This window comes from Portunus trituberculatus, chromosome 47 (genome assembly GCF_017591435.1).
Source record: "Portunus trituberculatus isolate SZX2019 chromosome 47, ASM1759143v1, whole genome shotgun sequence".
Taxonomy (NCBI): domain Eukaryota; kingdom Metazoa; phylum Arthropoda; class Malacostraca; order Decapoda; family Portunidae; genus Portunus; species Portunus trituberculatus.
The window spans coordinates 14582254-14593132 of NC_059301.1; positions in this window are offsets into that span (position 1 = coordinate 14582254).

The window sequence follows — 10879 nt, forward strand, 5'->3', positions numbered from 1 at the left end:
ATATATATATATATATATATATATATATATATATATATATATATATATATATATATATATATATATATATATATATATATATATATATCCAGGCAAAAGCAAATAAGAAACAAAGGAAGTGAGCAAAGCAAGTTGCTCTAATTCTGTCAGCACTGATCGTTCCTCCCTCTTGTACGTTCCCAAACCTGTTCCCACCACCCATTACAACTGACAACCCTTGCAATAACACTCGCATGCCGCAGCTTCCTATCGCAGGGCCCTCAGTGCCTTGGGACGGTCCACACATGCACCCCGGGTAAAGAGGCGGGGTCAAGTCTATCAATCTTGGAAAATTTTCTCTTCCGCGGGTCTTGAGTCTCACTTCTCACAGTGTTTGCACGCTCACGTGGGTTAAACTCGCAAAACTTGTATTCTTATCATGTGCGGCCCATGTTCCCTACGTGATGTTTTAGCAAAAGTGACGTTTTTTCTTGTCTTCGATCCATCTACTCTCTCTCTCTCTCTCTCTCTCTCTCTCTCTCTCTCTCTCTCTCTCTCTCTCTCTCTCTCTCTCTCTCTCTCTCTCTCTCTCTCTCTCTCTCTCTCTCTCTCTCTTACAGTGTTAATATTACTCTCTCTCTCTCTCTCTCTCTCTCTCTCTCTCTCTCTCTCTCTCTCTCTCTCTCTCTCTGATGTGCTGGGTGGCGGTGGTGGTGATGGCGGCGAAGGCGGTGGCGGTGGTGGTGGTAGTATGAGGCGTCGTGTAGGGTGGGAAGCCATGTAGTGTCGATCAGGAGGTCGTGAGGGGTTGGTGTAGGGGTCGTGCGGGGCTGAGGGTCGCGAAGGAAGGGTTTCCAGGAGAAGGGCGGCAAGGAGGGGCGAGGGGGAGGGCGGCGCACCTCTACTCGTCTCTCTTGCCGCGCGTGAAACATTAGGTAGTTATCCAAGCCAACAGGTGGTTGACGCCCGCACGATGGCCGCCCTCATGCATGCAGCCTCCTTCGCCGCCTCCACTATCCCAACCACCACCACCACCACCACCACCACCCCCACCACTACCACCGCTGCCCTCCTTCCCTGCGCTGGAATTCCCTACCTGATTCTTTTTTACCGTCCAAAAATATGAGAGGAGTAAGATAACGAATGTAAAGTCCATCATGCTTACAATTTCTTCCCTCACTGTCTCCACTAGTGATTTTCCAATGTCTGCCTCTACTTCACTGTTTCCTCCTCTATCTCAAGACTAAAAAAAGGGGCATCAAGATTTTTTACCACCTAAGAATATGAGAGGAGTAAGATAAGGAATGTAAAGTTCATCATGCATACAATTTCTTCCCCCACTGTCTTCACTAGTGATATTCCCACGTCTGCCTCTACTTCACTGTTTCCTCCACTATCTCAAGACTAAAAAAAGGGGCATCAAGATTTTTTACCACCTTAGAATTTGAGAGGAGTAAAATAAAAAATATAAAGCCCATCATGCATATAATTTCTTCTCCCACTGTCTCCACGAATGATGTTCCAACGTCCACCTCTATTTCACTGTTTCCTCTTCCATCTCAAGACTAAGAAAAGAGCGCCAAGATATCTCCAGAATTAATCTCTTTCCCTCATATGTATGCAGTCTCTTATTTCTCCACCGTCTTCTTAACCCTTCCTCACGTCTGTCTCAGTCACCCTTCCTGGCAGCTTTTCCACTTTTCCATAACTGCAGAGGAGAAGCGTCAAGGCATTTCCAGAACTAAAATTGCCTGATGTCATTTGAATTTTTCTTATTTACTTTATCGTTGGGAAGGTAAGGAGGAAAAGGATTTGCGCCACCTTTTAAAAATAGTTCTTAGTCAGCATCCTTCCTTATCACACAAAAAACCAACTCCACCTCTTTGCCCATCCAGCCAAACATCTCTCGTCTCCTCAACGCCCTAGCCATTCTCTGACCATATATCTTTCCTTTTACTGTTTGTCTGCACCATAGAGTCTTATCGTGCTGCTCACACACCCTCCCACGCACCCCGTCTTCATCCCCAAGCCTGTTCTCCCCAGTGCTCTCTTCCCCTCCCATACATCCCTCCTACTTTCCCACTCACCCATACTAGTCATCATCGTGCTGCTCATGTTCATAAGCACGCATACACACATCTCCTTTCCATCACTTCTACACTTAGTAGTCTCTTTGTCTCACTCTGTTTCCTCTAAGCATCGCATATTCTGGGCAGTTAATACTCACAGATCCTTCAAAACCTTATTAAACTATCCCTGCAGCCTTGAAAACATCAACAATTTCCACTGCAACCTGTCAAAGTATCCCTGAAACCTTGAAAACACCAATAACTTCCACTGCAACCTGTTAAACTATCCGTGAAGCCTTGAAAACACCAATAACTTCCATTGCACCCTGTCAAACTATCCCTGGAGCCTTGAAAACACCAATAACTTCCACTGCACCCTGTCAAATTATCCCTGCAGACTTGAAAACACCAATAACTTCCACTGCACCCTGTCAAACTATCCCTGGAGCCTTGAAAACACCAATAATTTCCATTGCACCCTGTCAAACTATCCCTGGAGCCTTGAAAACACCAATAACTTCCACTGCACCCTGTCAAATTATCCCTGGAGCCTTGAAAACACCAATAACTTCCACTGCACCCTGTCAAACTATCCCTGGAACCTTGAAAACACCAATAACTTCCATTGCATCCTGTCAAACTATCCCTGGAGCCTTGAAAACACCAATAACTTCCATTGCATCCTGTCAAACTATCCCTGGAGCCTTGAAAACACCAATAACTTCCACTGCACCCTGTCAAATTATCCCTGGAGACTTGAAAACACCAATAACTTCCAATGCAGCCTGTCAACTATCCTAATTGTTCTCGGCGTCAACTACTATGATGTTAATAGCTCGCTTGTTCTGTGCATCTATTATTACTTTCCAGGAACTATATAATATTCATGTTGATTTTTATACTAATGGGTACAAGATACAAGTTGATATTTAACAGTAAGTGGTCTTTAAAGAACTATCTAGAATGTTTATTTCAATGTCATTATTATAATTATACCTTTAAGACAGAAAGAGACTACATTATAAGGAGAATCTTATAATCTACAGTCATGAATACAGATTTAAAAGCCAAAACCCACTAAAAAAAAAGCATTGAATATAAAGAACACGGAGCCATTAGTGAAATACAAGCCACGTGACAATTACGATAAAAACAATGGTAACTGCGAATTTCTAAGATGCATCAGAAAGAGAGGAAGAAAAAATTGCCATCATAAAATACTCCACGTCTACCATTTCTTTCCTAGTTCTCTCTTTTTTTCCTTCACTTTCATCCAGAGTAGCGCAAGGTGAAAGGTTTAACGGCGGCGGTGGTGCTGTTGGTGGCGGCGGTATGGTGGTGGTGGGAGCGTTAATGTAGCGGTGACGTCACAAGGTTACGGGTCACGAGAGGAGGCCGATCCCACGAAGGTGACAGGTGGGTGAATTAGCAGCCTATGACAGGTAATTAGGCGGAACACACCTGGTTAGTATTCTTCGCGGTAATGACGTGTGTGTGTGTGTGTGTGTGTGTGTGTGTGTGTGTGTGTGTGTGTGTGTGTGTGTGTGTGTGTGTGTGTGTGTGTGTGTTTTATTGGGCTTTGTTTTAGGCCCTGCACCTCTCTCTCTCTCTCTCTCTCTCTCTCTCTCTCTCTCTCTCTCTCTCTCTCTCTCATCTCCTACCCTCATCCTCCTTCTCTTCATCCTTTTCCTCCTCTTCTTCCGCCTGCTCCTCTTCCTCCTCATCCTCATCATCATCATTATCATCATCACCACTACTACTACCACCACCATCACCACCACCACCACCAACACTATTTCAAAAAGACTTCAACAACAAAGAATATAATGTCGATATTCTTTCCCTTATTTTTCTTAGGGAGGGAGTGAAGGAAAAGAAGGATGGGAGATGTAGAGATAATGGCGGCTATGGGATGGAAGGAAGGAGGGGGGGGAGGCAAGGATATGAGTCATGAAGGACGCGTGGATGGGAAGGCAGGGAAGAGGAAACCCACGGAAGGAATGTGGTTGGAGGAGGAACGGAGCACAAGCGTGGGAGGGAAAAGAAGACGAGGAATAAGACGAGAGGGGGGAGAAAAATACCACACCTGAGAGAGAGAAAAAGAGGCAGAAAAACAGCTGCATGAGTCGCTCTTACTAAAATGAAGACTGAAAGACGCGGCAGACAACGGTGAATAAAACGATGCATTTCCCCATAAAAACAAGAGGTATGATGAAAGATACGAGAGGGAATGCTTAGCGCTGACTCACGCTAAGGAGAAGATAACCCGTGTAACGATGCAGATTATGTGAGAGAAGAGGAGACGAGAGGCGGTGAAAAATAGCGGAGAAAAGATAAGGAGGGGAGGAGACGCAATGAGCGGAGTATAAAGGCGAGGACGAGAATAAAGGCGAAGTAAATAACGCATCCCGACTGCTTTATGGTCTCGCTTTAATTACTTGTGTTAACTAGGGGATAAAGTGACCATTAGACCCGGATGTAGGATGTAGAGAGAGAGAGAGAGAGAGAGAGAGAGAGAGAGAGAGAGAGAGAGAGAGAGAGTAAGAAAAGTAAACCAGGAAAGAACAAACAAGAACAAGAACAAGAAGGAGAACAAGAATCACATCCCTTCACAAACCATGACATCTTGGAAAACATTCTTGAAGTGAGAAGAAGAAGAAGAAGAAGAAGAAGAAGAAGAAGAAGAAGAAGAAGAAGAAGAAGAAGAAGAAGAAGAAGAAGAAGAAGAAGAAGAAGAAGAAGAAGAAGAAGAAGAAGAAGAAGAAGAAGAAGAAGAAGAAGAAGAAGAAGAAGAAGAAGAAGAAGAAGAAGAAGAAGAAGAAGAAGAAGAAGAAGAAGAAGAAGAAGAAGAAGAAGAAGAAGAAGAAGAAGAAGAAGAAGAAGAAGAAGAAGAAGAAGAAGAAGAAGAAGAAGAAGAAGAAGAAGAAGAAGAAGAAGAAGAAGAAGAAGAAGAAGAAGAAGAAGAAGAAGAAGAAGAAGAAGAAGAAGAAGAAGAAGAAGAAGAAGAAGAAGAAGAAGAAGAAGAAGAAGAAGAAGAAGAAGAAGAAGAAGAAGAAGAAGAAGAAGAAGAAGAAGAAGAAGAAGAAGAAGAAGAAGAAGAAGAAGAAGAAGAAGAAGAAGAAGAAGAAGAAGAAGAAGAAGAAGAAGAAGAAGAAGAAGAAGAAGAAGAAGAAGAAGAAGAAGAAGAAGAAGAAGAAGAAGAAGAAGAAGAAGAAGAAGAAGAAGAAGAAGAAGAAGAAGAAGAAGAAGAAGAAGAAGAAGAAGAAGAAGAAGAAGAAGAAGAAGAAGAAGAAGAAGAAGAAGAAGAAGAAGAAGAAGAAGAAGAAGAAGAAGAAGAAGAAGAAGAAGAAGAAGAAGAAGAAGAAGAAGAAGAAGAAGAAGAAGAAGAAGAAGAAGAAGAAGAAGAAGAAGAAGAAGAAGAAGAAGAAGAAGAAGAAGAAGAAGAAGAAGAAGAAGAAGAAGAAGAAGAAGAAGAAGAAGAAGAAGAAGAAGAAGAAGAAGAAGAAGAAGAAGAAGAAGAAGAAGAAGAAGAAGAAGAAGAAGAAGAAGAAGAAGAAGAAGAAGAAGAAGAAGAAGAAGAAGAAGAAGAAGAAGAAGAAGAAGAAGAAGAAGAAGAAGAAGAAGAAGAAGAAGAAGAAGAAGAAGAAGAAGAAGAAGAAGAAGAAGAAATAAGAAGAAAAAAATGAAAAGAAAAGAAAATAAAGAAAAAAGAAGAAGAGCCACAACAACAACAACAACAAGCACAACAAAAAGAAAAGAACACGAAACAAAAAGGAAGAAATAAAAAAGAAAAAGAAGACAACGAAAAAGCAAAAAGAAAAACGAAGAAGAAAGATGAGAAAATAATGATAATGGATCTGACCCCCTTTCTAACATGTCCGATTATCAAGGTGAGTTTACCCCGCCTTACCTTGTCCCTCGTTGCTGGCCAGGAGTTACGGGTTCCAGCGATTAAGGGAATACGTTAATGAGGGATAATGGGAAGGCGGGGGCGTTGGAGGGAGGGAGGGGCGGTGACCAGTAATGAAGGAATGACCACCCATTACTATTATCCCGCCCTGCTTAAATGGAGGTCAATTTGGCAAGATATTTTCAGATTTTCGTGGAGTAGACGAGGGCGAAGATTAAAAAAAAGTCAATGGAGTAAAAGGGAAAGGGAGGAAGGGGAAAAAAAGGGGGAATTTGTAAGAATTTAAGAATATCAGACGATAGAAAAAAAGTGATAAGGAATCGTGGGAGAGGTAGAGTGGATGGTCGTAGTGTGTGTGTGTGTGTGTGTGTGTGTGTGTGTGTGTGTGTGTGTGTGTGTGTGTGTGTGTGTGTGTATGACGATAGGAACGACTAAAAACTTGCTTATCTTTTGCGGATGAACAGGAGAGAAGAACTAACAAGAACAAACCTTTTTTGGCTCCATTTAAGGTGTCTCTGGTTAAACTATACCATACGGCATCAAAAAAGAAAGATTATCAAATGAAGAAGTGCTGAGAAGAATAAGTATCGAAAGAGAACTAATGGTGAAGATTCGAGCAAGGGAACTTAACACCTTGAGTACCATGACGCATTTCCTTATTCATTCTGCTTAGTATCTAGTGATTTTATAGAGCTTCAGAAACTTATTTAAGGGACTAAGACAGTGAAGACTGGCCATTAATCTTCTGACCTCCATAGATCCTTCCTAATGTCAATAAAAATGTCTAATCATGCACAAATCTCAAGGTAGAAATGTCTCCCAGTACTGAGGGACTTAAGCTTAACAGGAAGAATCTCAGGTAGTAGAGCGACAGGCAGACAAAAGGAGAAGTACATGGCTGGAATAGGAAGAACATAAGAAAATAAAAGTAGAGCTGGATGTATATGACAAATAACACGAGATAGAAGGATGTGGCAGTCCATGGTCGCCAACGTCTGCAGGAACACGGCACTTCGGTAAGGTAAAGATCATTTGGCTTTCACTTCTTCTGTTCGTCTTCCTGTATGTCTTGGAATATCTCATAGCGAACAGTAACAAGACACCACTGGAACGAAATTGACCAGTCTCATGTGATTCTTCCTCTATTATATTTGTAGGATAATGACAATCAAACTTATTTTCCTGTTTTTTATTTTTATTTCTATTTTTTTTCAGTCTTTACTCAGTCTCCCTAACACTAAATACGCAACAATACATAAACTTTAAAAATGGCATCAGAGTGTTGTATTCTGATGTTTTGCCAGTATATCCAGATTTCTTTTCTTCAGAGGCTAAGTAGACGGTGCTGTGTATGTCCAGTAGGCTGATGACCATTAACAACTGTCCTAAAGGTAACTCATGGTGGTTGCTGTGCTGCTTACTCTTAATTTCTCTTGCATGCTTTAAGTGTGTTCCCTGACAAACTCCTGCCGACCTCACCAGCTTGCCAGACACATGCCAATTTACACCCACACATAAACCATTGACATCTTCGCCAGTAAAATGATGTGGTGGTTCTTTTAACGGAGATTAGTTGATAGTTCTTCACGACTGAATATTTGACGAAGCTTATTTTTCTTTACCAATATAAAATGCAAAAAGATGAAAAAAAAATCAGTCTTGTGAGACTTTACGCACCTATATTAGCAGGTGATTTGTTGGTGAAAAAATATATATGCCTATTGAGAGAGAAAAAGTGAAAAGTAGCGCCCAACTGATCAATATGAAAATATTCCCTTAAAAATACAAAATGCCTATCGAGAAAAGTGCGAAAGCAAACAAGCAAGTGCTCAGAACCAAAATACTACAGACTCAGGGTGACGAACCTCTCACTTGACCCGTCACCTGTGTACGTACAAACGCTTTTTTAACAACAGCCTCAGTTGTGATGTGAAAAATATCCACATAAATATATTAATTAGACACCACACATTTTTTTACAGGAACTGACTGTAATAATATTCCGGAAAAAAATTTGCATCGATAAAAGTGTTGCTTTTCTTGACTGTAGAAATAATTTCTGCGGAAATCTCAGATTTTTTCCATTTTATTCCTCTCTCACTATTTTTCTTTCTTAAACATTTTAGAATGCAGTGTGCGAGTTCAAAGTGTTGCCTAACTCAACATAAACACTTCCTGCAGGTATTATTCAGGAGACTCGGTTATTTGATATCAACTGTTCGCCCTGCAAATGATTTATTGACTGCTTGCCCTGAAATTATTTAAGGTCCGATGGGTAAACTCTGAATCTCTCTGCCTCATTCTATTTCCAATTCCTAAGGTTTGGTTTGTTTCCAGCGAGGAATGAAGAAAATGTCCAAGGAGATTAGAACTCCTACTCAATTCCCTTAGAGCAGCAGTGAAGAGAAGACTTTTTATCTTTCGATCAAACTCCTTTATAAGTAGAAAAACAAAACTCCAACGAAAACACAAACGAGAACTATGATACCTCCCCAGAAGTATGTGATGAAAAGCACTGTTGTTATTGTTATTGATGCTGTCATTGCTATTGTTCTTGCTGCTGCTGCTGATACACACAGACAACAAAAAATCTAATATTCCCCTCATACACACAACTCCATTAATAGCAATTCAGTACAAATATAAACAGTTATTTTCCTGTTTTTTATTCTTATTTCTATTTTTTTTTTTCAGTCTTTACTCAGTCTCCCTAACACTAAATACGCAACAATACATAAACTTTAAAAATGGCATCAGAGTGTTGTATTCTGATGTTTTGCCGGTTGTATATCCAGATTTCTTCTCTTCAGAGGTTAAGTAGACGGTGTTGCGTATATATATGTCCAGTAGGCTGATGACCATTAACAACTGTCCTAAAGGTAACTCAATACTAATAAAAATTGATGAAGTGATGGCAACAACCTCCAAGGCCAAATGAAATCTATGCACCTCACAGTGACAGAAGAAAAATATCATACAAATTTAGTAAAGGACGTGATTTGTACAGCTCAGGTGAGGCTGTGACGAGCTGAGATGAGGCTCAAGGGGACTGCATGGAGAAAAGAAAAAATGTTAGAGAGAAAAGAACGAAAGTACACGAAGAAAAATTTAATACAGAGAGAGAGAGAGAGAGAGAGAGAGAGCAGATAGGTCACTAGACAAACACAATGAAAAAAAAAAAAAGCAAGGAGACAATGAAGGAATAAAAAAAAATAAAAAGCAGAAAATTTGCAGAAAAATGAGAGACCAAACAGGTGAGGTGTGAAACGCATTAAAAAAGCACAAGCAAACTGAGGTCAAGAAGAGAGAGAGAGAGAGAGAGAGAGAGAGAGAGAGAGAGAGAGAGAGAGAGAGAGAGAGGGGGGGGAGAATAAAAAAGATGGGTCAACACCGACCAACGAAGCACTGAAAAGAAAAAGAAAACAAAGAAAAGAGAAAAAAACCTTGTGTTGTTCCACCAAACAGCAAACTGAACTGGAAAAGAAAACCAGAAATCACAGTAAAAACACACACACAAAAAAGAAGAAGAAAAAACACACCCGCAAACTTCTCTCAGTGTTTGTAAATCCGGATTCAGCTGACGAACGCAACGCCTGCCTTGTTTGTTTTGACGCGTCTTCGGAACTGGCAAGCGGTGTGTGCGCGGGGCGGCGGAGGGAAACTCGAGACAGACTTATTGCTTTAGACGCCCTTTAGTGGGGCAACACCGAGCCTCAAGTGGTGGTTAGGAGAGCACGGGGCAAAGGGGCAGGGCAGGGCAGGTGGTATGAAGGGATGGAGGGAAGGAGGGAAGGGAAGATGAGAAGGGAGAAGGAGGTAGAAGAAGGAGAAGGAGGAGAGGGAGTTTATCATGAAGGTGGATACTGATACGGCAATTCCCATGGTGATCGCTGCGTGTGTGAGAGTGAGATTGAAGGTGGGAGTGAGCGATGGCCTGGAAAAGAAGCGAGAGGATCCAGGCAGGAAATGGAGAGGGAGGGAGGGAGGAGGAGAGAGATGACGAGATGACGAGGTAGTGGTGTTGGTGGTGGTGGTGGTGGTTAAGATGTGATGTGCATGCAGATAAAAAGAAGGGCGAAGTTAAAATGGAAAGATGATGGAAGACGAAGACGTGAAAAGAAAAAAAAACATGAAAAAGAAAAAAAGCTAATTCATAAGACAGCGAAACAACTTGAAACTATTAGTGTGTGTGTGTGTGTGTGTGTGTGTGTGTGTGTGTGTGTGTGTGTGTGTGTGTGTGTGTGTGTGTGTGTGTGTGTGTGTGTGTGTGTGTGTGTGTGTTGCAACAGAAAAAAAATAGTAATGAAAAAGAAAGAAAATAAGTAAAACAAAAAAGAAAAAGTAGATGTGAGGAATGTGAAAGAGGGAGAAAGGAGAAGAAAATAACATACAAAGTGACAAGATTAGAAGAAGAGACAGATAAAAGAGGAGGAGGAGGAGGAGGAAAAGAAATAGGAGTGAAAATGGAAAAAAAAAAAGAGACACTAGCCAAAATAAATTTCTCTGCTTAATTACAAGATTAGCTACCTACGTATTCAAATGCCCGCCAAAATGAAAGGGATAAAAAAAAAGACTCTAATGATAAAGCCAAACAATGGGTGGGAAAGGAAAAGTTGGCGAGATGGTGAAACTTCAACTAAAAGCATTTAACCAAACGTCACACTCGGTAAAAGAAATAATAAAAATAATAGATGTAAAAAGATACTGTGAATGCTGAACAGAAGTCATATCGTGGCTTGCTGTAACTTTCATTAATCATGTTTATAATTAATGTGGCGGCGGTGGTGGTGGTGGTGGTGGTGATGATGGAGACCTGAAGTGAAAGTTGAGACTGCGAATAATGATGATGACGGTGGTTACTAATGACGACTGTGATGTAGATCTTAGATAATAATGATAGTAAAATTAATGATAATAATAA